Here is a 22,753-nt window from a genome sequence, read left to right as displayed (position 1 = left end):
AGCCGGCAATCAGCTGCAGATTACATGATTAAGATCAAGAGAAGAAAGCTACTTTTTGAAATCAGCTAAATTGAAGTAGAGGAATAATACCCAGACTACTACCCATGTGATCTGAGTTTTGATTAGTAGCTCAGGCAACTAATGAAGCCAGTATGGGGTGGAAAGGAATGATGAGGCTTAGCCTGTTCATTCATCCCTCAGTGGAGGGGGAAACACGTGTCTAGCCATGCTTCCATGGTAGGATCCTCAGCGGTGAGTGGGCATCATGTGGAGATACTTTCTATAAGTGGTGGGGGGCAAGGAATAAATCATATGCAGAGGTATAAGTATAAATCACAAGGATCATTCTTCTCCAACACCCCCCATATGCTATAATCTTTCAAAGTAATAGTAGAGCTTACAAGCAAAAACTACCCAGTCTTCAAATTCACAGATAATGGCTCTCATTCATATTCACTTAACTCTGATACCTGGGAATGAGTGAGTTGCACAGCTCTTGGGATAGGGGACAAACAACTTCATTGGATGACTGTGATGGACAGGCACGATAGTCAGCAAAGGAAACCATGGGATAAATGATTGGTTTTCAAAACATGCTAATTAAAGGAGCCAAGAACTGTACACAGGGAAGGGAGAAGACGGAAGTAGATATCACAGTTGGGTAATGATAAGGCATTCTTTTCAGAGAATAGAAATACTGCTTTCTTGTAATGGTTGACTGTCAAGTGAAGTTTAGTTTATAGATATCCCCTTTATTAACTTTCAGTATGAAGATGAATGAGATCTGATCGGCAGGAACTAGACTCCATCATATGGCAGAGGGCATTCTTTTTCATAGGTTCATAGGTAGGTACTAGGCTATCTGCCCGAAGGCATTTATAAGTCTAGCCAGAATGTGTTGGCTTTTGCCACCCCTTAGATTAGTTCCCTGTGCCTCTGTCCAGCACAGCCACTGAAGTGATCCCCGGGGTAAACTTTCTGTTTCCCATCCACTCGTCAAGGTTTCTCTTGAAGAGTGCTAGCGAGGAGCTCTGCCTATAGGTTCATAGGTAGGTACATGTGACCTAAAATGGCCTTTCATGTGTCATGCCCCTACTTATGCCTCTGTTTTACTCTCTGTTAACTAGCTACATTGTCTCATTTCTTTTTGTCTGAAATCATTTTATTTGTGCGATAAATAAGGTTGACTCAAATGGCAAGTGTTATGTTGAAGAGACTCATTTTGTTCTTTACTATTTATTGAATCACTTGCATCATCTCTCTCAAGACTCTTATTTAGGTAGTCACATTCATGATTGGTCAGACAAATATCTGAGGAGAATAACTGCAGCAACAATTACATAAAATAATGGGTTGTTTAACTGAATCAGTTCTTCAAGGAACTCTGGGAAAGTCTGTTTTTATGATAATCAATCAAGCACAGTTCTGTAATGTCACAAGCTGGGTGTTAGTTTGAATATTATCAAATAACTGATACCAACAACTGTATACAATTCATTGTCTTAGTATTACAAAACACAGTAATGGCATTTTTATTTAATTTACAAAATATGCAACAAACTCTTGTGCCAAAATATAAAATGTGCTAGATAACGATTTGAAGCAGCAACTAGTGATATAGGGAAAACTCCATATAGCCGCTCAAGCCCAAACAAGGAATATGGTAGGACATGTTTATAGGGTCATAGGCTAGCTGCCTTTGCAGGCCATTTATGCTTAGCCAGTTTCCATTAAAGATGAGAATCAAACCCTGTACTTTGTGTCTGTGAGGTAAACCCCTTAACCATTATGCCAACCCCCCTGCTTAAATCCTGGTTCTGCTGTCCAGATGTGTCTGTGCATACACTGCTGTATGCCCCTGCTATGGCTTTCAGCACTCTGTATACTCCATATGATGCTTTAGAGGCAGGGATGCCAGCGAAGATCACTAGGACCCACCAATGCTGCAGCAGCAGTGTTGCACAATATAGCTTCATAGGTTCATAGGTAGGTACTAGGCAATCTACCCGCGGGCATTTATAAGCCTAGCCAGAGTGTGTCAGCTTTCACCACCCCATTGATTAATTAACTGAGCCTCTGTCAAGAAGAGCCAATGAAGTGATCCCAGGGGTGTATTTTCTGTTATCCATCCACTTGTCAAGGTTTCTCTTGAAGAGTGTTAGTGAGGGGCTCTGCCTTATGTAGTTAGGAATTTTGTTCCAAAGCATGGGAAGTCTCTGTGACAGGAATCTATCCCTCCAGCATGTTCTATTTATTGTTGTGGCAAGGTTTAACTCACTAGAGCGAGTGGCTCTCAGTGACTTAGATTTCTTTAGGTGGAGCATGTCCATCAATTCTGAGTTGAACATGGCTTTGTAAGTCAAGCAGAAATCACCTCTGAGTAAGTGATATGCCACTGAGTACAGCTGGAGTTTTTCCAGTCGGGCTGCATAGGACAAATGTTTGAGGTCAGTAATCCTCTTGGTGAGGTACTTTTGTGGTCTTTCCAGCTGTTGGAAGTGTCTTGTTAGGTACATCCCAAATGAGGCATTGTACTCTATGATGGGTCTGATGAGTGACGAGTAGAGAGGCCCTATAACCTCTTTATTTCTAGATGTGAACCCTTTAGTAATTAGATGGGCTGCATAGAAGGATTTCCTAACTACTTTGGCAATATGATTGTCAAAGGAGAGATTACTATCTACCTGGGTCCCCAGATCTCTTATTACCTCTTCTGTATTAAGGGGGCTGCCACCTATGTGGTAATTCATGGGTGTTTTGTTTTTCCCAAATGGGATGACTATGCATTTTTTGGCATTTAGCTTGAGACCATGGCTTTGACACCAGGTGTCCGTCTTGTTAAGTGGCAATAAAAGTGCTAGCAACAGGTATCAAGCAGTGGGCACACAATACCCTTCAAACTTTGTCATGCACAGTATATACCACATCAGGCAAAAAAGTAATGTCTTACCTATTTTTGGGGCCCTAACTTGTAGAATATGGAAGAGCAACATCACACAGAGCAAAGTGATATATGCCATGTTTTCTAAGAGCTATGCTGGGCAGTTCATGATTTATTTTATTTTATTTTACATTTGGTGAATGGGACAGACTGACTGGATTCATGTCCATTTTCAGGGAAGGCCCAGGGAGAAAAGCTCCAAGATAAGCAGTTAAGATTACAGATACAATATATACAGTGGTTACATACTTAACAAGTTATACAAATTACAAGGTTAGAGATAATCCCGGGCGTAAATCCGGATTAAGTAACGCAACTAAGCTAAATTATAGTTATTAACTCATATTAGAGGAGAGTTAGTCTGGTCTGATACACTGACATAGCCAATTTAGTGTCAAATATTGTTTGAGTCTTATCTTAAATTGACTCAGGGTGGTAAGTAAAGTAATATCAGCTGGGAGTGAGTTCAACGATCTACCTGCAGAGCTGGCAAAGAGAGAGTCACCGGCTGAGTTATTAGTTTTGATAGTCTGAACTAGCAGTCTGTTAGAAGATCAAAGAGGTCTGGGATTGTTATACATTTCCACATACACCACACAGAAAGACGGTGGAGAAGGTTGTAGTCAACAGTATTGGGCAAGTGCCTATGAACACTCAGATACAAAACTGTCTTCATTTCCAGGAGGTGGAAAGCTGCTGCTCACTGGAGGAAGAGGTTGGGGCCACTGAGAGGGGTTCTATCAATGCCTAAGATAATCTAATATAGGATACTGATATATGATGATCTTATATAATATGAATACACTGCAGTGACATATAACATATGTTATCATGTTCTTATATAACGTGCATTTACTGAGCCAAATATTTTGACTGAAAAGGGTCAATACCAGCTCACTACCTAGTTATCAAATTGTACAATCAAATAAAATAAATATTGTCTGTTGAGTGGATGGAGATACAACTAAGGGTCTGTGCAATGGGCTCATTGTGATAAAGAATTGTGAGGGAGGCATTGCTGGACCATGCAGCAAGTCACATGCAATGCATAGATAGTGCTGGGCCAGATGGCTTCTGGAATACATATATGGCAAGACTGGTGGAAGTTGACCTATACTGTAGCCACAAATGAACCATTCTGCCACAAGTGGCACAGTGATATAGCCAGCCTCTTGTATGCACATTCTGCTACAGAAACTGTGGTGAATGCGGTCAGTGTTTCCTGTGGTCACTTTGTGTGACCACCATAGGAAAGCACATGATTGTGATTATGGACAATACTGGAATAAAGGGCAACAATGTGATGCTACCATTCACTTGGAGGAGGCTTTGGATGCTTTGCGTGCAACCACTGGCTGTACAATACCAGTCATAGCATCATAGCTGGACTCGATGGATTCACAGTGGCCCTGGCAGTGCTGAGCCACATCCTCTCAGAAGCCATGCACAGCCCATCTCATCTCCATTCTGGGGATCTTTGATGAATACTGAACTCAGTTTACAGTTTTGAACCTCTGCTGGCTGAGTCCAAGAGCTATCCACTTGTCTAGGGCAGGCTGTGACACTGACTTATGTTGTGCACTACTGCAAGTCTAGCATTCAGTGGGCATTTGTGTCTCAAATGCAGTGCAGTGATCAACTGCTGCAGGTGCAGTACTGATGGTGGCTGCACCATCAGTCATAGTGGAACACTACATGGCAGGAAAGATGCTCAGTTTTGCTGTGTGACTGCTAGAGTGAGGATGGGGAAGGCTATACTTTCACCCTGGGCAGTGTGTTTAGAACGTCACAAGAAAAAGGCAGACAGTGTCAATGTGTCCTCAGACAGTAATTCAAGATGTGTGTTGGCTTTATCATCAGACACTGAGCAGGTAATGGCCTCAGCCTTTTGACATAGCCCAGCCTCAACAGTGTTATCATGACAGATGTTTGCACTATGGATAAAGACTAGAGTACTTAACTGTGCAATAATTTTCACCCTGCCATCCCTCATGCCAAATGGTCTGCAGGAAAATGACAGCTGAAATAATGCTGGCAAATTTGAAAAACATATCTGAGCTGTTAGTCTTTGTAGTCTGCAAGTCTGATATACCTATGGAGCAAATAGGCAGTGCTCAGAGCAAGTTTCCTGATGCCACTCTCTATTAGCCTAGCTGGACTCCTTTAGAGATACCATTAATGTGGACACTCCAGGAACCCTTGCCTACTACATACGATATGATGCCAGTTCAGTCAATGCCACCATGACTCATTATCAGTATGCCACTGCTAAGATATCCCTTTCCACAGTACTGCTGACTACTGTGGACTTCTTTTGCACCGTCTCTTATGAACAAGGGCACTTTATATTTGACATGCTTTGCAATTCAGTAGAAGCACAATATCCTCTCATGAGGCTGAACTCCCCCTACTGAGTATAAATTTGGTCCAGGTTTATGCGTGCCATATTGGGTCACTAACCACTCCCAAAAATGCTGAAGAGCAAGGCAGAGAAGGGGCACTCCCAGAGAACTACCTTAGCCACTCAGTATATATGATGACTCTTATGGGATTCCCTCCTCATTGAAGAGTGGTGGTCATGTGTACTGCTCTGCTAACACTTATGGGTTTGACCATTCCCGCTTATGTGCTAATGCTTCTGTTGATATGTCAATGCCTGTTATAAGATATAGACTAGAAATATCACTGCCTTGCCACCCCAAAGTGGTAACTCTTGTCCAAACTTAGCCATACACTAGGCCTACTACTGCTACGAGCAATGTTCTCCACTTGACCTTCCAACAACAACATGTATGATATACCTGCACATCATCCACAAAACTCCTTCTGGAGATAGTCAAGCAGGTTGATCCTTTTCATTCTGCTCTCCCCCATGCCAGCTCCTGAAGTCTCCCAAGCTACTATTCAGTCTCTAGACACCTGTGAAACAGTCAGAGATTTATGCCTCTGCACCAACAGTTCGCTGAAGTGTACTGACTTTGGAATGAGAATAGTAAATTCAGGAATGCAGAGGTGCAAGAAGGTGCTCGGCTCATTACAAAATGCCTACATTTTTTGTCAAATTAATTAGAAACTGAGGAGGAGAACTACATGCTTTCTGAAAACTGTGTACTCTAGTTATAAATTGTAGTTTCTTGTGACTGGCGAATGTGAGCTTTTTGTTATCATACATTCATAGTGGATCCTCAACATTCTTTCTTTCATTCTTTCTTGATTGGTACAGTCTTAAAATAACTTCTAGGGACTTTACAGATATTTGCCACAAAAGAGCTATGTTTTTCACCATGTTTGTCATTATTAAATACTATTGGATGATTAACTAAGTGCAAACAGATGTCTATAACATGAGATGATTGCTTTACATCAGTGAGTATTGTACCTGACGTTATTAATTTGGTGCTGTGCTGTATAATGCCTGCATCTGCCCTGCTTTTGTATCTGATCTGCATGTACTTTAGCAGTCACTTAGGTAAAAGAACCTGTGCTGTTGCTTGCAGAAAATAATCCCACTTGTACTTACTTTATTAATGTAAAAACAGTATTGGGGATTTTAAACTGAGTGCATAATTATGTAAGAAACGCTGGAATAAAGTAAAAGCTTGGATGAGAGAAATTAAGTGTTTTATAAATGTAATATAAAAGCTATCACTGATTTACACAGCAGGACTGAGACAACAGCAAATGTTCTTACATGTAAAATAGGACACTAATTGTACCTCTAAATCTTAGGACTAAGATGTATTAATAACTACTATGAATTTTCCATATGGAAAACTTTCACTTATCATAACAGCCATTATAATTCCTTTGAGATAAATTTTAATGAAGATATAATTAAAAAAAGAAACTAATCAACCACTGCCAAGCAAAATGAAGAAAGTACAAGCAGTTAGTTTCTGTGATTTTTTCTTTAAGTCTGTTAGTTTTCAAAGATATCCAACAGCCTGCAGCTGCTTTATGACAAGCATGGCTTATACTCAGCAGTCATACTTACCACATTCATTAGTTTTTTTTTAATCAGTCTGAAGTTTTCAACATTTGTTTCATTTGTAGCTTGTTATAAGTCACTGCTCTGCACTGACAACTGAGATAGGATTGTTTTATTTCAGGCTTTCATCAGGAATCATGCCTAGTAATAGTCTGCATAAACAGACTGTAGGGGCTAGATTAAGCACACCCACTTCCATAAGTTTACAGTAGAGAGCTCTGTTTTTCATCATATTTTGTCAGCACTAAATACTTCTAGATGATTAAATAAGAGTAAGCAGACGTTTGTAACAAGAGATGATTGCTTTACATCAGTGAATATTGTACCTGACGTTATTCACTTGGTGCTGTACTGTATAATGTCAGCATCTGCTTTTGTATTTTAACTGCATGCACTTCAGCCACCACTCAGGTGAAAGTATCTGAAGTCTTCAACATTTGTTTCATTTGCAGTTTGTTATCTAAATCACTGCTCTGCAATGGCAACTGAGATAGGATCATTTTATTTCTGACTTACATCAGGAATCTTACCTAGCAGTAACTTATATATACAGATTGTAGGAGACTAGATTAAACACCCCCACTTCATACTTTTTGTTTAAAAAGTGATGAACCTGAACTCCAGCAAATCTCACTACTACATCATGCAGTACAACAGAAGGTGTCTTAAAAGCATCGCTAAATGGATATGTGCAGAAAACGTAGCATGCTGTAGCCCCAAGACTTTGTCCTTCACTATTTCTGTGTCAATGCAAAACAGCTTGCAAGTGCTGCAAACAGCAATCCTGGCAAACAGAGAAGATACAGCAATGATCTTAAAAACCTTATTACTATATGTAATAAGAACAGGATCTGTATCCAGCAGTGTGTCAAGGAAATTTGGATAAATCAAACATAACAGTACTAATGAAGAGCCCATGTTGTAGAAAACACAATGGGGAAGATTTAGAATATTTCTTCCGTACTGTATACGAAGAAAAGTAGGCAATACTCTGGACAATAATCAACTGCATGCATGATTCGAGAAGTATACTGTATATGACAACCACAGATAAGTAAGAACCCTGGAATGAATAGATGGAAACAATGGTACTTTAAGCACACCATACAAAAATGGCCTGCATTTTAGCAGGCAAAGGTTCATAGGTTCATAGGTTGGTACTAGGCTATCGGCCCTAGGGCTTATATAAGCCTAGCCATAACAATTTCCTGGCTATTTCTTCCCACACTATTTACTTCCCTGGACCCCTGTCTAGCAGGGTGACTGACGTGATCCCCATGGGGAATTTCCTTTCTCCTATCCACTCATCAAGGTTCCTTTTGAAGAGGGCTAAAGAGGTGCTCTGCTTGACATGTATGGACAGTCTATTCCAGAGTCTGGAGAGTCTCTGGGTCAGGAACCTATCCCTCCAGCATGTTTTGTTTATAGTGATGACAAGGTTTAGATCCCTGGAGTATGTGGCTCTGATGGATTGGGATTTCTTTAAGTGTAGCATGTCCAACAGCTCTGGGTTTGACATGGCCTTGTATGTTAAGCAGAGATCACCACAGAGTAGACGATATGCAACAGAGTATTGCTGGAGTTTTTTAAGGTGGTCAGCATAGGACATCTGCTTTAGGCCGGTGATTCTTTTACTGAAGTATTTCTGCGGCCTTTCCAGTTGTTGTAGATGTCTTGAGAGGTACATACCAAATGGGGTGTTGTATTCTATAATGGGTCTAATGAGGGATGAGTACAGTGGGACAATGACCTCCTTTTTTCTGAATGAAAAGCCCTTAGTGATAAGGTGTGCCACACAGAAGGATTTCCTGACTGTTGTGGTGATGTGGTTATTGAAGGTGAGACCACTGTCCACCTATGTCCCTAAGTCTCTTATCACATGTTCAGTGTTTAGTGTACTGCCACCTATGTGGTAATTCACGGGTACATGTTTTTTCCAAAAAGGGATAACTATACATTTCTTGGCATTGAGCTTGAGCCCATGGTTCTGGCACCAAGCATCTGTTTCTGTAAGGTCCTCTTGTAGAGTATCCACATCATTTGGGGATTCAGTAATGGCTCCCAGTTTGCAGTCATCTGCGAACTTTGTTACCCAGATTCCCTTAGTGTTGGCCTGTACTTCAAAGAAGTAGATGCCAAACAAAGAGGTCCCAGGATTGAACCCTGAAGTACCCCACTTGTCACTTGTCTGGAGCTTGAGTTGGAGTCAGCTACTTACTTTTACAGTGTGGGTTCTGTCAGTAAGCTAGTTGGCAACCCATTGAGTGACATAGGGATTAATGCCTAGCTTAGTAAGTTTACCTATGGTTTCAGAGTGGGGGATGGTGTCAAAGGCCTTGGCGAGGTCCAGATAGGCTGTGTGGACTGCCTTACCATCATCCACGGCTCTGGAGACTGATTCGAAGACGTCAGTCAGGTTCAGGAGACAAGAGTGGCCCTTCATGAACCCAAACTGGGTGGGGTCCAGTGTTTTAAGGTTGCCAATGTCTTTGTTTATAACTTCCATGATAATATGTTCCATGGCCTTGCAGATCAAGCTCGTCAGACTGATGGAGCGGTAGTTCCCAGGATTCAAGGTGGATCCCCCCTACTGTCGCTGTGCTCTACTCAGTGGGCATGAAGCCTGAGGTGAGGGCATGATTAAACATGACACTTAGGTGAGGTGCCAGTTTATTTTGTAGTTTATGTAGTACACAGCCCGGGATGTCATCTGGTCCCATGGATGCTGTATTCTTAGCTTTGGAGAGTGCATTTTTTATCTGTGTGGCCGTTATTACCAGAATTTGGCAGTCTTCCGGTATTGAGATGAGCCATTTAAGGGTTTAGAGATGTTGGTACTGAATCGATCTGCCAGGATATTGGCAATATCCTTGGGATCAGTATATTTAATGCCATTCTGTTGTAGCTCAGAACAGATCTGAGCATTGCCATTTAGATTCTTGATATAGTTATATAATGCTTGTGATCGTCTTTGGAATTTTTAGCAATTTTATTTTCGTAACTAGCTTTGGAGGATTTTATGAGGGATCTCAGTTTCTTACTGAGGCTGGTAAGGGAGTTTTTTGTATCCTGGGATTTTCCTCTTTTCTGCAACAGTTTCTTCCTTTTGTTGTAAAGTTATTTTATGGCAGGGGACTACCAGATTGGCTTCCTTTTTTTGGAGGAGAGCATCTTGGTTGTATGGGATGGCACGATTCATGCATGAGTGGATGTGCTTGTACAGTGCCTTAGTGTAAGACTCAGCAGTCGAAATTTCAGTTCCCATCTGCATGGATGTCATGAAATTTGTACCTTCTGACTTGAGTAGCATGAAGTTGTCTTTGGAGAAGTTTTTTATGGAGGTTTCCTTACTGGGGGGTAGGGGAGGGATGTGGATGTTAAGGATGATTAGCTTATCATCTGACCTGACCAACAAGGGGGTGACCATAGGTGTGGAGCATCGCATTTCCATGTTGGTAATGACCAGGTTTGGGATACTGGAGCCCCTGGTGGGACTATGGATTAGTTGATGCAGGGCATTGGAATTTTTGAATTCCAAGAACCGTTGGGCAAAGGTGCTGGTACATGAGTAGTTTTCCCAGTTAATGGCAGAGTAGTTGAAATCACCCAGTATTAGGGTGTTTGGTTATATATTAATATTTTCCAGTATGTTTAGAAAGGTATAGTGAGAATCTTGCGGCATGGTGGGGGATCTGTAGCAAGCTACAATTTGGATTGCAGTCTTACCTAGTGTTAGTTGCACCTGAAGAATTTCAGACGCATTGTGTTGGGCAACTAACCTGGTGGTGTGAATATCCTTGGTGAATATGGACACTCCTCCACCTTTAGTGTTTCGATCCTGGTTTGGTGGCCGAAAAGTGTGGTAAGAGTATGTATGACACCAGATTGACATGCACCATCTTCTTTGTGTGTTGTAGCAGTAATGGCTGTAAAAGTACACACAATGAGATTAGGCTTACACAGTGGTGTATTCCTGCTGTATGGCATACAGCAAAATAGTTGGACACTACTCATACATCCACATGGGAACAGCGCAACAGCACACCATAACAGTCACTAACAAATAATTGTGTTAATACAGTGGTAATTATGTGCTCAACAGAAGAGTAACACAAGCCCCCACTTCATCATATTAATGTGTATGTCTAACTGCAAAAATGTTTCTAGAAGCTGAATGAGACATTGCATAATGGAAGTATATACAAACAAATGGAATAAACAGTGGCAGCATTAAAATATAATGGCATAATCATCTACATCAGGGATATCTGTTGGCAAGTGTTAATCATGATGGTGCATGGATACATGCACAACACTGGTTGACAAGTGCTGTGTGGATATGTGTGGTAGGTTAGCATAATGGCTAAGGTGTTTACCTTACAAACACAAGGTGCAGGGTTTGATGATCACAGGGGTAATTGGCTATGCTTAAAATATCCCACAAGGGTAGTTAGCCTAGTAAGAACCTATGGCGTAATTTGTCTATGCTGATTTTATGCAGCAGCAGTATATGTCCTATATGCAGATTGGTAGTGAGGCCATTTGGAGCCCAGGGTGAGACTTTCATTTCACCTTTCCTGAAGAGTAAAAAAGAAAAATAAAACATATTTTAACATACAAACATTGCAAATGTATTCAATCCAACCAATTGTCTCCCTATGTATCATGGGAGGGGGTATGTTAGGAAGTTTCTAGAGGTTATGTGTGGGGGAGATATGTTAGTTTGGACATTACTGTCTACCTCTATCTTTTAGAGACACATATGCCTGACTTAGGTTGAATTTCTAATTTCCCATCCATTGTTCAAGGTTACGCTTAAATAGGCTTAGGGATAGACTCTGCTTCACATGGATGGAGAGCCTCTTCCAGTGGATGGGGGGTCCTCTGAGACACATATCTGTTGCATCCAAATGTCTTATTTATGTTGCAAGCAAAATTTAAATCCTTTGATATAGTGTCTTTGATGCTGTTCATTTTGCAGATGTACAAATGGCCCATCAGAGCTGGATCTGAGGATGTCTTGTATGCCAAATATATATCACCTCTCAGTTACTTGTAGCAGACAGAGTCTAGAGGCATGGCTTCAAGGCAATCTGTATAGGACAATGTGTTTATAACCTGGATTCTCCCAGTAAGGAACCTTTGGTCCTGGTGGTTGTTAACCTAGTATATACCTATGAACCTGTGAAAAACATGTCATCTCATGGAACTGATTTCATGGATATAGGGCAGAAAAAGACTGGCAGCATATGCATGTCCCTTATGAAATCAACAGTCATGAATATTAAACATGCAGGAAAACAGACTTCCATAGACATGCCTTAAGACATGCACTCATTTGAAATCTATTAGCAAACTGAAGATCCTAGGCCTATACCAAATCTATGCTGGAACACACAAAAGTAATAATAGGGCCCACAACAAACAAATGTTTGGCCCACACAGATAATACAACCTGTCCTTGCAAAATACTGGCAGGCAAAAATACATAAAGATACACAAGCCTGTTGTATGGAAAATAAATATGTGATTAAAACAAAAATGTGTATTGAAATCTGTGTGGGTGGCAATCGAGAAATTAATTAATAGAAGTCAAAGATACTCTGATCATAAGATTACAGAAACTACAATGCAAGAAAGTTTGAAGACTACGTGTGCCTTGACAAATACCACCCTGAAGTTGTAACCCCTCCAGTTCTAGGAGGGTAAAACATGCCAGGCCAAGGATGAACTTGTGCATATCCATCTGATTGCCAAAGTTTAGTCTTGAAAGAGGTAAGGATGTCACTTTGCTTAACAAGCATGCAGGTCAGTTTGTTTCAGAGATGGGGCCACTTTTGGGTAATGAACCTATTTCTCCAATTTATTTATGTATATGCTGGTGGAGGCTGATATTCTTGGTTTAGCTGTTTCTGTATCCTATTCATCTTGTGAAGATATAATAGGGTGGAGTCTTAGATGATTTGGGCTGGCAGGCATATGTTTTTTAAGAGACAGTGTCTGTTTTAGGGCAATAATCATTTTCATCAGGAACCTTTGGGGCATTCCTAGCAGCATGATATGTCTAGTACATGATGGAAGGACATTTTCCTCAATAGCTGGTCTAATTAGGGTAGAATACAGAAAAACCTATAACATCATTTGGCCTAGTTGAGATGCCCTTTGAAATACATTGTGTTAGGTAAAAGGATTTATTGCCTAACCACTGTTGCAAAGTGGTGTTCAAGATGGAAGGAGTTGTGAGTTGTAGATGAGAGATATTTCCCAAATGTGACAATGCTACATTTTGGCATTTAGTTTGAGCTGTTTTACTGTACACCATTAGTTTGTAAGGACTAGTACTTGGCTGAAGTTTTTTAATGAGAGAATGGACAATGACACTTAGCTTGCAGTAGTCATAGAATGTGGTTAGTCCTAGTCCAGGTTTTGTGATATGGAGGTCAGAAAAGTATACACCAAAAAAGAGGGATTCAGGTACTGAGCTCTGTGGTACTCCATTGGTTACTACTTTTCTGAAGTGTCACCTGTCACCTTAATTGTGAGAGTTCTATCCTTCATCCAGTTTGCATGTCCTACCATGTAAGGGCCTACCTTCAGTTCTTTAGGTTCTTTGCAATGTCAGCATGGGATACAGCATGGAAGGCTTTGGCTAGATCCAGATATGATGTGTGGACTAAGTAGCCACTGTACACTACTTCTGTAACCTTACCAAGCTGAGCAGACATGATTTGCCCTCAACAAAATCAATCTGTTGAAGGTCCAGTTGTATGAGATTTTTAATATTATAGTTTAAGGGGTCAGATATAATGTGCTCTATGGCACTGCAAATTTGTCTCGTTCGGTTGATTGGTCTGTAATTCCTAGAGTCTGTGGTAAAGCCCCATTTGTTCAGAGTCACCATTACATTTGGTTTCCAAACTCAGCAACATACCCTGTGGCTAGATTAAAGTTAAACAAGAGCAGGACAGGACTAAGCAATGACAAATCTGCTGCTGTTTAAAGGGATACATGTAAATTGTCTGGCCCATGAAAGTGGTGTTTAGCTTCAGAGAGTACAGTCAGGACAAGTTTCATGGTCATTTAAGGGAGTGAGTGCGATTTGAGGATCTGTGGGGTTTCATTGACTGCATGTGTATAAAAATTATGACTAAAGTCTAAAGGTACATTAGCCATGTCTTAAGGGTCAAAATGGCCAACACTATTTTGAATTAGTTCCACAAATTACAAGGTGTTACTTCTCTGTTTCTTAATGTAACTAAAGACGGAGCTGAGGTTATCGTTGTCTTCTAATGTAAGTTTCATTTCATGTTTACATGTTTAGTTTTAGTCTTTCTGATAGCCATTTTTAGTTTCCCATTGATCTTTCTGATTTAAGTCTTCAATGGGGGTGGATTTGTTATGGGATTGTAAAAGTATTTTCTTGCTTTTTTTGTTTGTTTAATAAAGCTTGTTTATAGTCATTGGTGGGCAACCAAGGTGGTTTACTTATTTATTTTTTATGTCCTATTGTCTTTGGTTCAAGAAACGTCAGCAGCCCATGTCATTCACCCTCTGAGCTGTCATGCCAACTTAATGCTTCTCAAAGCTCAGAAATGACATCACCTTCTCTACTGTATGTACCATCTTCTGGCAGGACCCCAGTAAAAATAAAAAGAAAGAAAGAAAGAAAGAATGCAATAGACAAGGCACCTTAGAATGTTGCCTGACATAAATGTATATACTGGTATATACGAAAGGCAATGCAGTTTTGTGCATGTAATCTATTCATGAACAGCACCTTGCACATATGTGGGTAATGGCAGGCTTATATGAGCACAGAATCATAGAGCAAACTATGTGCAGCATTGCATACTAGAGGCATTGTACATATAAAAGCTGATTGCCTAAATGGACATGTACACTGGAGAGGAGCAGCACAAATGGTGAAGGTACTAAAGCCATAACATATACATCAACCACATGGAATTATATTACTACTGGCAAAGGGTATATAGAGAAGGAATCTTAAGGTGTGAGGGATTGCAACAAACTGCTGAATACAACTCATGTGTTCCTGACAAGGGTAAGCAGATGAATACAATGTACAGCTTGACTGGGGCACTGAAGAGTGTCTAGTAACAGAGTGTAAACATAGAGCCAGCTCTGCGGTGCAGATGAATAAAGCCCCAACTCTGACCCAGATGACACAGGAGTGTGGTGGTCCTGTCTACTGCCCTGTTGGTACCTGTTTGTGAATGGGCTGTTCTGCATGTTGTCTACAAAGCAGGGGATATGCAGCTGACTTTGTCAAGTCTTGAACATGTAGTGACTCTCTCTCATGTCTACAAAAGCACACTTTCACAGCAAAGAAGTTATAGATATACTCAGTTTAATGATCACAAAAATCATCTCTAAGGAGGGGATTAGAACAGTGAAGAAAATAACATATGCTGATACTTGCCTGGATGATAACTTATCCTGTCACTAGCTCTCACCACACTAAAGGAATGAATAGACATAATCAGTTTCAAGGAGGGACAGATGGTTGTCAGGCACACAAGTGATGCTAATAATAAAATGTGGATATGAGAGATGGATAATGGCAGGGCAGTGCATTCATCTAGCAGATATAGGGCCCTTATGCATGCAGAACGTTCCAGACAAATATGCACAGGAATGGAGATATGCACACCAGCCATTACAGAAAGATCCTGCACTCTGCTGGCTATTTATTGAAATAATGTTGAGTGGATCATTCTTGATAGTCAGTGCATATATGCACATGGGAACTATGGGGAAAATCTCCCAAAGCATAGAAAAAAAACCACAAAAAAGGCCTGGGGATTCATTAAAGTTGTGTCCGTGTTGTATAGAAGTTAACCTGATCACTTATGTCAGCACAACAAGCAAGATTACTAATCAAATATGCAATGTCAAAGCACATAGTATGATGAGGAACCACACCTTGAGCCCACAGCACAGGTTCTTGGCCATATCAAGGTAAGCAAGTGTACAACCATACATGTATGTGCTCAATGTAAATAAAAGACTGTGCACAACAAACCAGGAATTCAGAAGCCAGTGCACAAGTAGTCAGTAGCATCAGATAAGTAAATCAGGAATACACGATGAAGGAAAAGCCTGGCAACAAGCAGATGATGAAGGATAATGCTGGTGTACAGTGAATTGACTGAATTTATGGACATGTTAGATGCTCAGCATGAAAAACTGTTGAAGGACAATATGGGCATTTAAGAAGTCTTGAATTTAACAAAGAAATACTGAACAAATAGTCATATAATTGTGTGAACAAATGTGTAAACATAGGAAAAACTTGTTCATATTACTCCTATATATCATGAAAGTGGACACATAGTTGTGGCAGTAATGTGCATGTTGTGAAGTATGAAGTGGGTAACCATTTGAAATGTTGGACTCCCCTAGAGTGAGTCCTGAAATACTGATACTGAATGGCTGAAAGAACTAACTTACATATATTAAGTCCAAAATGCCATTTCTCAGAATATTTCCTTTTGTCCAAGGTATAGCAATCACAAAGTTGGTATATATAAGTTTGGAGGTTTTCTCTGGACATTGAGGCAGCCCTTCCCCCCAAAAAGAAGTTTAAAGGAAAAGAGTGATTTTAGTGATTTGCTCTCCTTTTTTGGCTTGTTGGCATTTTGATTGCAGACATTTCAATAGTGAGCCTATGAAGTGAGATACAGGAAAAATCAGTCATTAGTGGCTACAATCCTCAAGGATATGCTAGACAACCACAAATGTCAGGTGGAACAGCATCTAACTTATTGCATAAACTGTACAGGATGTGAAAATCATAACAGGAATGAAAGTATACATGAGTGTGTGGGACGTCATTAAACATGTATTGTGATGGAACTCTTGTAAGACATAAGTCATACAGAAGAAGATATTCTGCAAGTAATTGTAAGAAGGGCTATGTCCATGGTTAAATGTGAGCAGTACAACCTCTATGAAAGGTTCATAGCCAAGGAGAATTTATCAGAACACATCCGTGCAGTAAGTCATTATTGTCTAGCAACAATTGCTTCATGCACTGCTCCAAAGTATATCAGATGGGAATTGCATGACATGTGTATTAGTTAATGCCACTATCAACAATTTGTTCAACAGTTATGTGAAACTACACATTTGAAGGGCATGTGACAGTAGTACTGGAAAACAGACAAGGGAACTGAGCAACACAGAACAGTAATTATTGGATCACAAAACTCAGCATACCTTACAGCCAGCTGGAACATCACATCAGGGCTTCAGTGAACAGTGGAAGCTATGAGAGTTGACATAAGAAATTTCTACACAGGCCTATATGACTCTTGTTGGCCTCTATGCAACACATCTAACCTCCATTGCATGATGGTCAGTAGAGCCGTGTGTCTGAAAACAAAGTCTCAGAATTGTTTGCCAGAGGACATGAAACTCAGTAGAAAATATAAAATGAATGTTGTTAAAGGGGGCATGCTTATAAGGAGGTACAGCACTTAGGAAATCAACCCACCCATCAAAAAACAATAACATATCACACATCACATCTGCTAAGTAAGCCATTCATTCCACTATCCACTCAGGAGCCCCCTGTATAACCAAGTAACTAAGCCATAATAGGCCAAACCTAATACAAGACCTGACAGCATGAATTTGCAATTTCCTAATATCTCTGTGGCCAGCTTGGTAGATATGGACATCCTGAGACAATGTAGCAATTGTCTTGTGTACTCAGATAACCTTTTGATACTTAAAGAAGCTAACACAGTATACAAGAAATGTACATACATAACGTCCATGAAGGTAAAAATCTAACTTACAAACAAGGTTGTCAAGACCATGCACACACTACATCTTTCACACATACCACTCACACACACATAGCCCTGCTTATTCTGAGGCATTTAAAGGAAACCTTTTCAAATCTCAAAGCCCTCCTTAGCCATCAAAAGACAATACCTATCCACAGCAATCACCAAAGTACACACCAAAAGCAACAGCTAACACCACACATATGCAGACATCCAATGATCCTCGAAGAACAAAGCCCATAAGACAAGCAAACACTTTACCTAGTACTCTTGGCATAAGGGATTCTGTTGTATGACACACAGATGCCCCTCACACAAGGTTGGACAAGGAGAAGATAATGGTTAGTTACCTAGCTGGAGACAGGATCTGCAATATCACATATGCACACAAGTCATTTCACCACAGATATGAAATGAACTGAGATATCCCTCACTGGACTGTATGAAAAGATACATAATGGAGCTCTCTGAATATGTGCTATCAACAGGTATGTACCTTTCACTGAGCAGCACAGTATGAACAGAAAATGATTATTGATTTATTTTGGTATCACTCCAGGGGAGTCCAGTATTTGTCAGCAGGGGAGGACATGGCTAACAGACCACATTGGTTTGCTAAGGATGCTCTTCAGCTGCCTTCCCCGGGCTTCGGGACATTGGCTAAAACTTTATCCATCACCTTAGAGCCTTTTTGGCAATGTCAAAATGACAAAAATTACCAACATAGCAAAAAAAAAAAAAAATCAAAGCATCTTTAAGGTGTTACTGCTCTATGTTAGGGGTCTGAACATCTTAGCAAAACCAAATCTACTCAAGCTACACGCTCTAGGGATATAAACTTCAACACAACAATGAATAGAACATGCTGGAGGGATAGATTCCCTTCGCAGAGACTTCCCTTACTATGGAACAGGGTCCCAATCGACATAAGACAGAGTCCCTCACTATCACTCTTCAAGAGGAACCTTGATGAATGGATGGGTAACAGAAAGTTCACACTGGGGATCACACCAACAGCACTACTAGATAGGGGCCAAGGGTACTAGCAGCTAGTACAAGGATCTATGGAACTACTAAAGGGGCAGTGAATACCGCACAACATGGCTGGGCTAATATATGCCTTCAGGCAGATAGCCCAGTACCAACCTATGAACCTATGAACAAGAAATTCCACCCCCTACAAGATCTTCTAAGTCTGGAGAAAGTAGACATCTATGATGTTACCGATTCTTGGTTTAACCCCACAGAAAGTACTCTGGCAGCAGAAGGCTACAGTGCCTTCAACACATTTAGACCAAAAGCAGCACTGACAGTGACTAAAGGTAGAGGTGTATAAATCTACATTAGCAATAAATACAACTCCAGGTTGGTCAAACAGATTGATGCCTTGGAGTTCATACTTGTCCAATTCTCCATAGACAAAGTTCTTTACCATGTCCTGATCAGCTACAGGTCACCCTCTATGACTCACAAAGCAAACAACTAATACCTAGACCTACAAGAGGCACTCACCATCCAACCAAATACCCTAGTTATGGGAGACTTTAAATACCCCTCTATAGACTGGGCAACATATACTGCCTCCAACTTACAGGTATAATGTTTCCTGGACTTTATCAACACAAACACCAGGACAAAATAGTGCACACTCTAGCCAGAGGATCAAACAAATTGGACCTGGCACTCATCAACATGGAAGAGCATTGCAAGCCCCCAATCATATGCTCATTGGTATGGTCAGATCATAAACCTGTCACCCTCAAAATAATGATAAACCCAGAAAATGCAACTAAACAGTTAGGAACTATTCTAAAGTAAACTATATGCTATTATGTGACAGTTTGTCAAAATTCATGACTTCCCCAAACACCAAGAACACAGCTACCCATGCAGAATTATTTACAGAAACCCTGTAGAAACATAAAAATGTCTGCACTGAGGCTGCTGTACCTACCAGAAGTAAAGCCAAATCTAACACCAAAAGCAAACCCACCGGTGGAATCTTTACCTTACCAGGGTATATAACAAAAGAAAAAAGTCAGGCAAAAATCAGAAAAAGCAACTCTCATAGAAACAGAATTGGTCTCTGATTCCACTAAACATGAAAATATGAGGTCTAATAAAATTCAACAATGCCAGTTAGGAGGTCAGGATAGTCTACCAGGCTAAGGACAATCACAAAGCTTTCTATAGGTATGTCTGGAATCTTAAAGGCAACACTCAGCAGTCTGTAAAACTAGTGGTGCATGACACACCCTTCACTGACCAGGGTGACATAACAAATATACTGTCTGATAAATTTAGCTTTAACTTCAAACCCAACTCCCCACACTACCCAGTGTGAAATCCCCTCTAGCATATCCCCCCCCCAACTATCAACAGGGAATAGGACCTGTTGGTGCTCGGTAATTCCAAAAATAATGCTTCAGTGGGGTCTGACAATATCCCTGGTTGCCTGCTAAATAGCCTGCAACATAACCTAACAGGACTGTTTATTATTTGAGGCACTGTTCAACTACAGCCCCAAAACAGGTTATGAGGCAGGTGAATGGAGGGCTGCAATGATCATCCCTATCATAAAGATGGACCATCAACCAAGCCAAGGAACTATAGGCCCATCAGTCTGACAAGTCTAATATGCAAAGCCATGGAACAAATTATCATGGAAATGATCAACAAGGACACTGGTAACCTATGAACAATGGACCCAACCCAGTTTTGCATTGTTAAGGGAAGGTCTTGCCTAGTTAACCTAGTAGACTTCTTTGAGAGTCACCAAGGCTATGGATGAGGGGAAAATGGAGCATACCACCTATCCTAACCTGGCCAAAGCATTCGACATAATACCTCACTCAGATATTGCTGACAAACTCTCAAAACCAGGCATTTATCCCTATATAAGTCATGATATTGCTGGCTTGGTGGCTCAAAGATAGGGCCCAAGAAGTCAGGATTGGGGGGACCACTTCCACCAAGAGACCAGTCACCAGCAGAGTAATCCAGGGCACTATATTGGGCCTACTCCTCCTTAGCACCTACTTCTTAGAAGTTAAGGCTAATGTCAAAGACCTCTGGTTTTCCAAGTTTGCAGATGACTGTAAATTGAGAGCTATCATAGTATCCCCCATAACATCATCATCCTACAAGAGTGCCTAATACAAAGAAATGGCTGGTGCCAAAGCCACAGATTAAAACTCAACATGAAGAAATGAATTATAGTAGCCTTTGGAAAATTGTCCACCCAAGCTAATTACCTGACAATTAAAGATCTGGGAACATATGTAGACATAACCTGGCCTTCCACCAACACATAGCTAAGACAGTAAGAAAATCATTATGTGTTGTCCAGTTCATAAGCAAAGGTATAGCATCCAGGTACAAGGAAGTTATAGTATATAGTACTGGACTATTCAGCTCTTATCAGACCCATTATTGAGTACAATGCCCCATTTTGTCATGTGCCTAACCAGGCACTTGAACCAGTTGGAACACCCTCAAATGTTCCTAAGAATGTGAATCCAAGGTATGCCTAACCTGTCCAATACAGATCACTTTAAGGCTATGTCTCTATAGTCAGCTACAGGTTCCTGAGAGGTGAGCTATGCCTACCATATAGAGCATCCATAGATCCAGCTCTTACGGATCTGTTGCACATCCACAAACAAACAGCACCAAAAACACTAGATCCAAGGACTTGAACTTTGTCTGCCATATAAATAGAACGTTAGGGAGACTGATATGTCTTATATGATCCCCATGCTATGGAATAAGATCCCCATTTATGTGAGGCAGAGTTCATCCCTGAACCTATTCAAAAGAATCCTTGATCATTGGATGAGAAATCAAAATTCACCCTTAGTCAGGCCCCCATGTCTATGATGGACAGATGTCGACAGTAAGTAAATTAATCTCCAGCTAACATACCCCTCTCACATAAGCCTTAGCTACCTTTTATTAACATACCCCACCATATAGGTGTTTAAAAGAAAATTGGGGACAAACCTGGGTTTGGTTGCACTACTAGGCTTGTAATATTACTTCTGTGGTATGAGCATCCAGTGAACATGTCTAAGGAATGCCGAGTTAAGTACACAGGTGTTCAAATATGAGAATGTGCACCTAGTATGATTGATTGAAAAAAATAATACCAGGCAGGATTGGCATGTTAAACAGATGTGGCATTAGCCCAGTATAAACCTATGAATCTAGGTCATCATTTTTTTTGTATATTTGTTTTATACACTCATACAAGGTAGACAAAGCTAGGTCTGAGCACATGCCTATGTAACTCATAGTCTGTAGACCTGTGCAGTAGGTGCTGATGCCAGGGAAGTGCTTGGTATAACTTTTAGAGAGCACACAGCTGAAGGATAACATGAACAGTGTATGTGAATACACATGACCTCCCTTAAAACGGAGTGTATCACAACCCTTGACCTGTGAAAGTGTTGCCCTAAGTAGAATCATACACATCACATCTGTTGAATAAGCCACTCTTGCCTTTAACCATTTACTTTTGTACATACTCATAGAAGATGCTGACAGCCAGATTCAACACCTACCTATCTAATTCAACATTTTTGACCTGAATAATAACTAACGACACTGCAAGAAAAGTCATAGCACAGTTGTACACAAAGTTCAATATACCACCAAAAGGCTAGACTGGGAGACCAAAAAACAGTAAAATTCTCAAGTAAAAAGTAGAAGGAATCCCAGAAGACAAAGCTGTAGCACAATTCTTTTCAATTTTAATTATTTTTTAATTCTTTTATTAAAAGAATTGTGCTACAGCTTTGTCTTCTGGGATTCCTTCTACTTTTTACTTGAGAATGTTGCTGTTTTTTGGTCTCCCAGTCTAGCCTTTTGGAGGTATATTGAACTTTGTGTATTGTTGCTTTTTCTCCTTGGGGGACATGGCTGAAAGCACTAATGGAATAGCTGCTATTGACTCTGCTCTCAGCAATGTTGGTAAGCACTCTGGTAATGACCGTTTAAACAGATTGCTAC

The sequence above is a fragment of the Protopterus annectens genome, chromosome 1.part2, assembly GCF_019279795.1.
Source record: "Protopterus annectens isolate FY-2018-M chromosome 1.part2, PAN1.0, whole genome shotgun sequence".
Classification (NCBI taxonomy): Eukaryota; Metazoa; Chordata; order Ceratodontiformes; family Protopteridae; genus Protopterus; species Protopterus annectens.
This window is presented reverse-complemented; position numbering follows the sequence as displayed.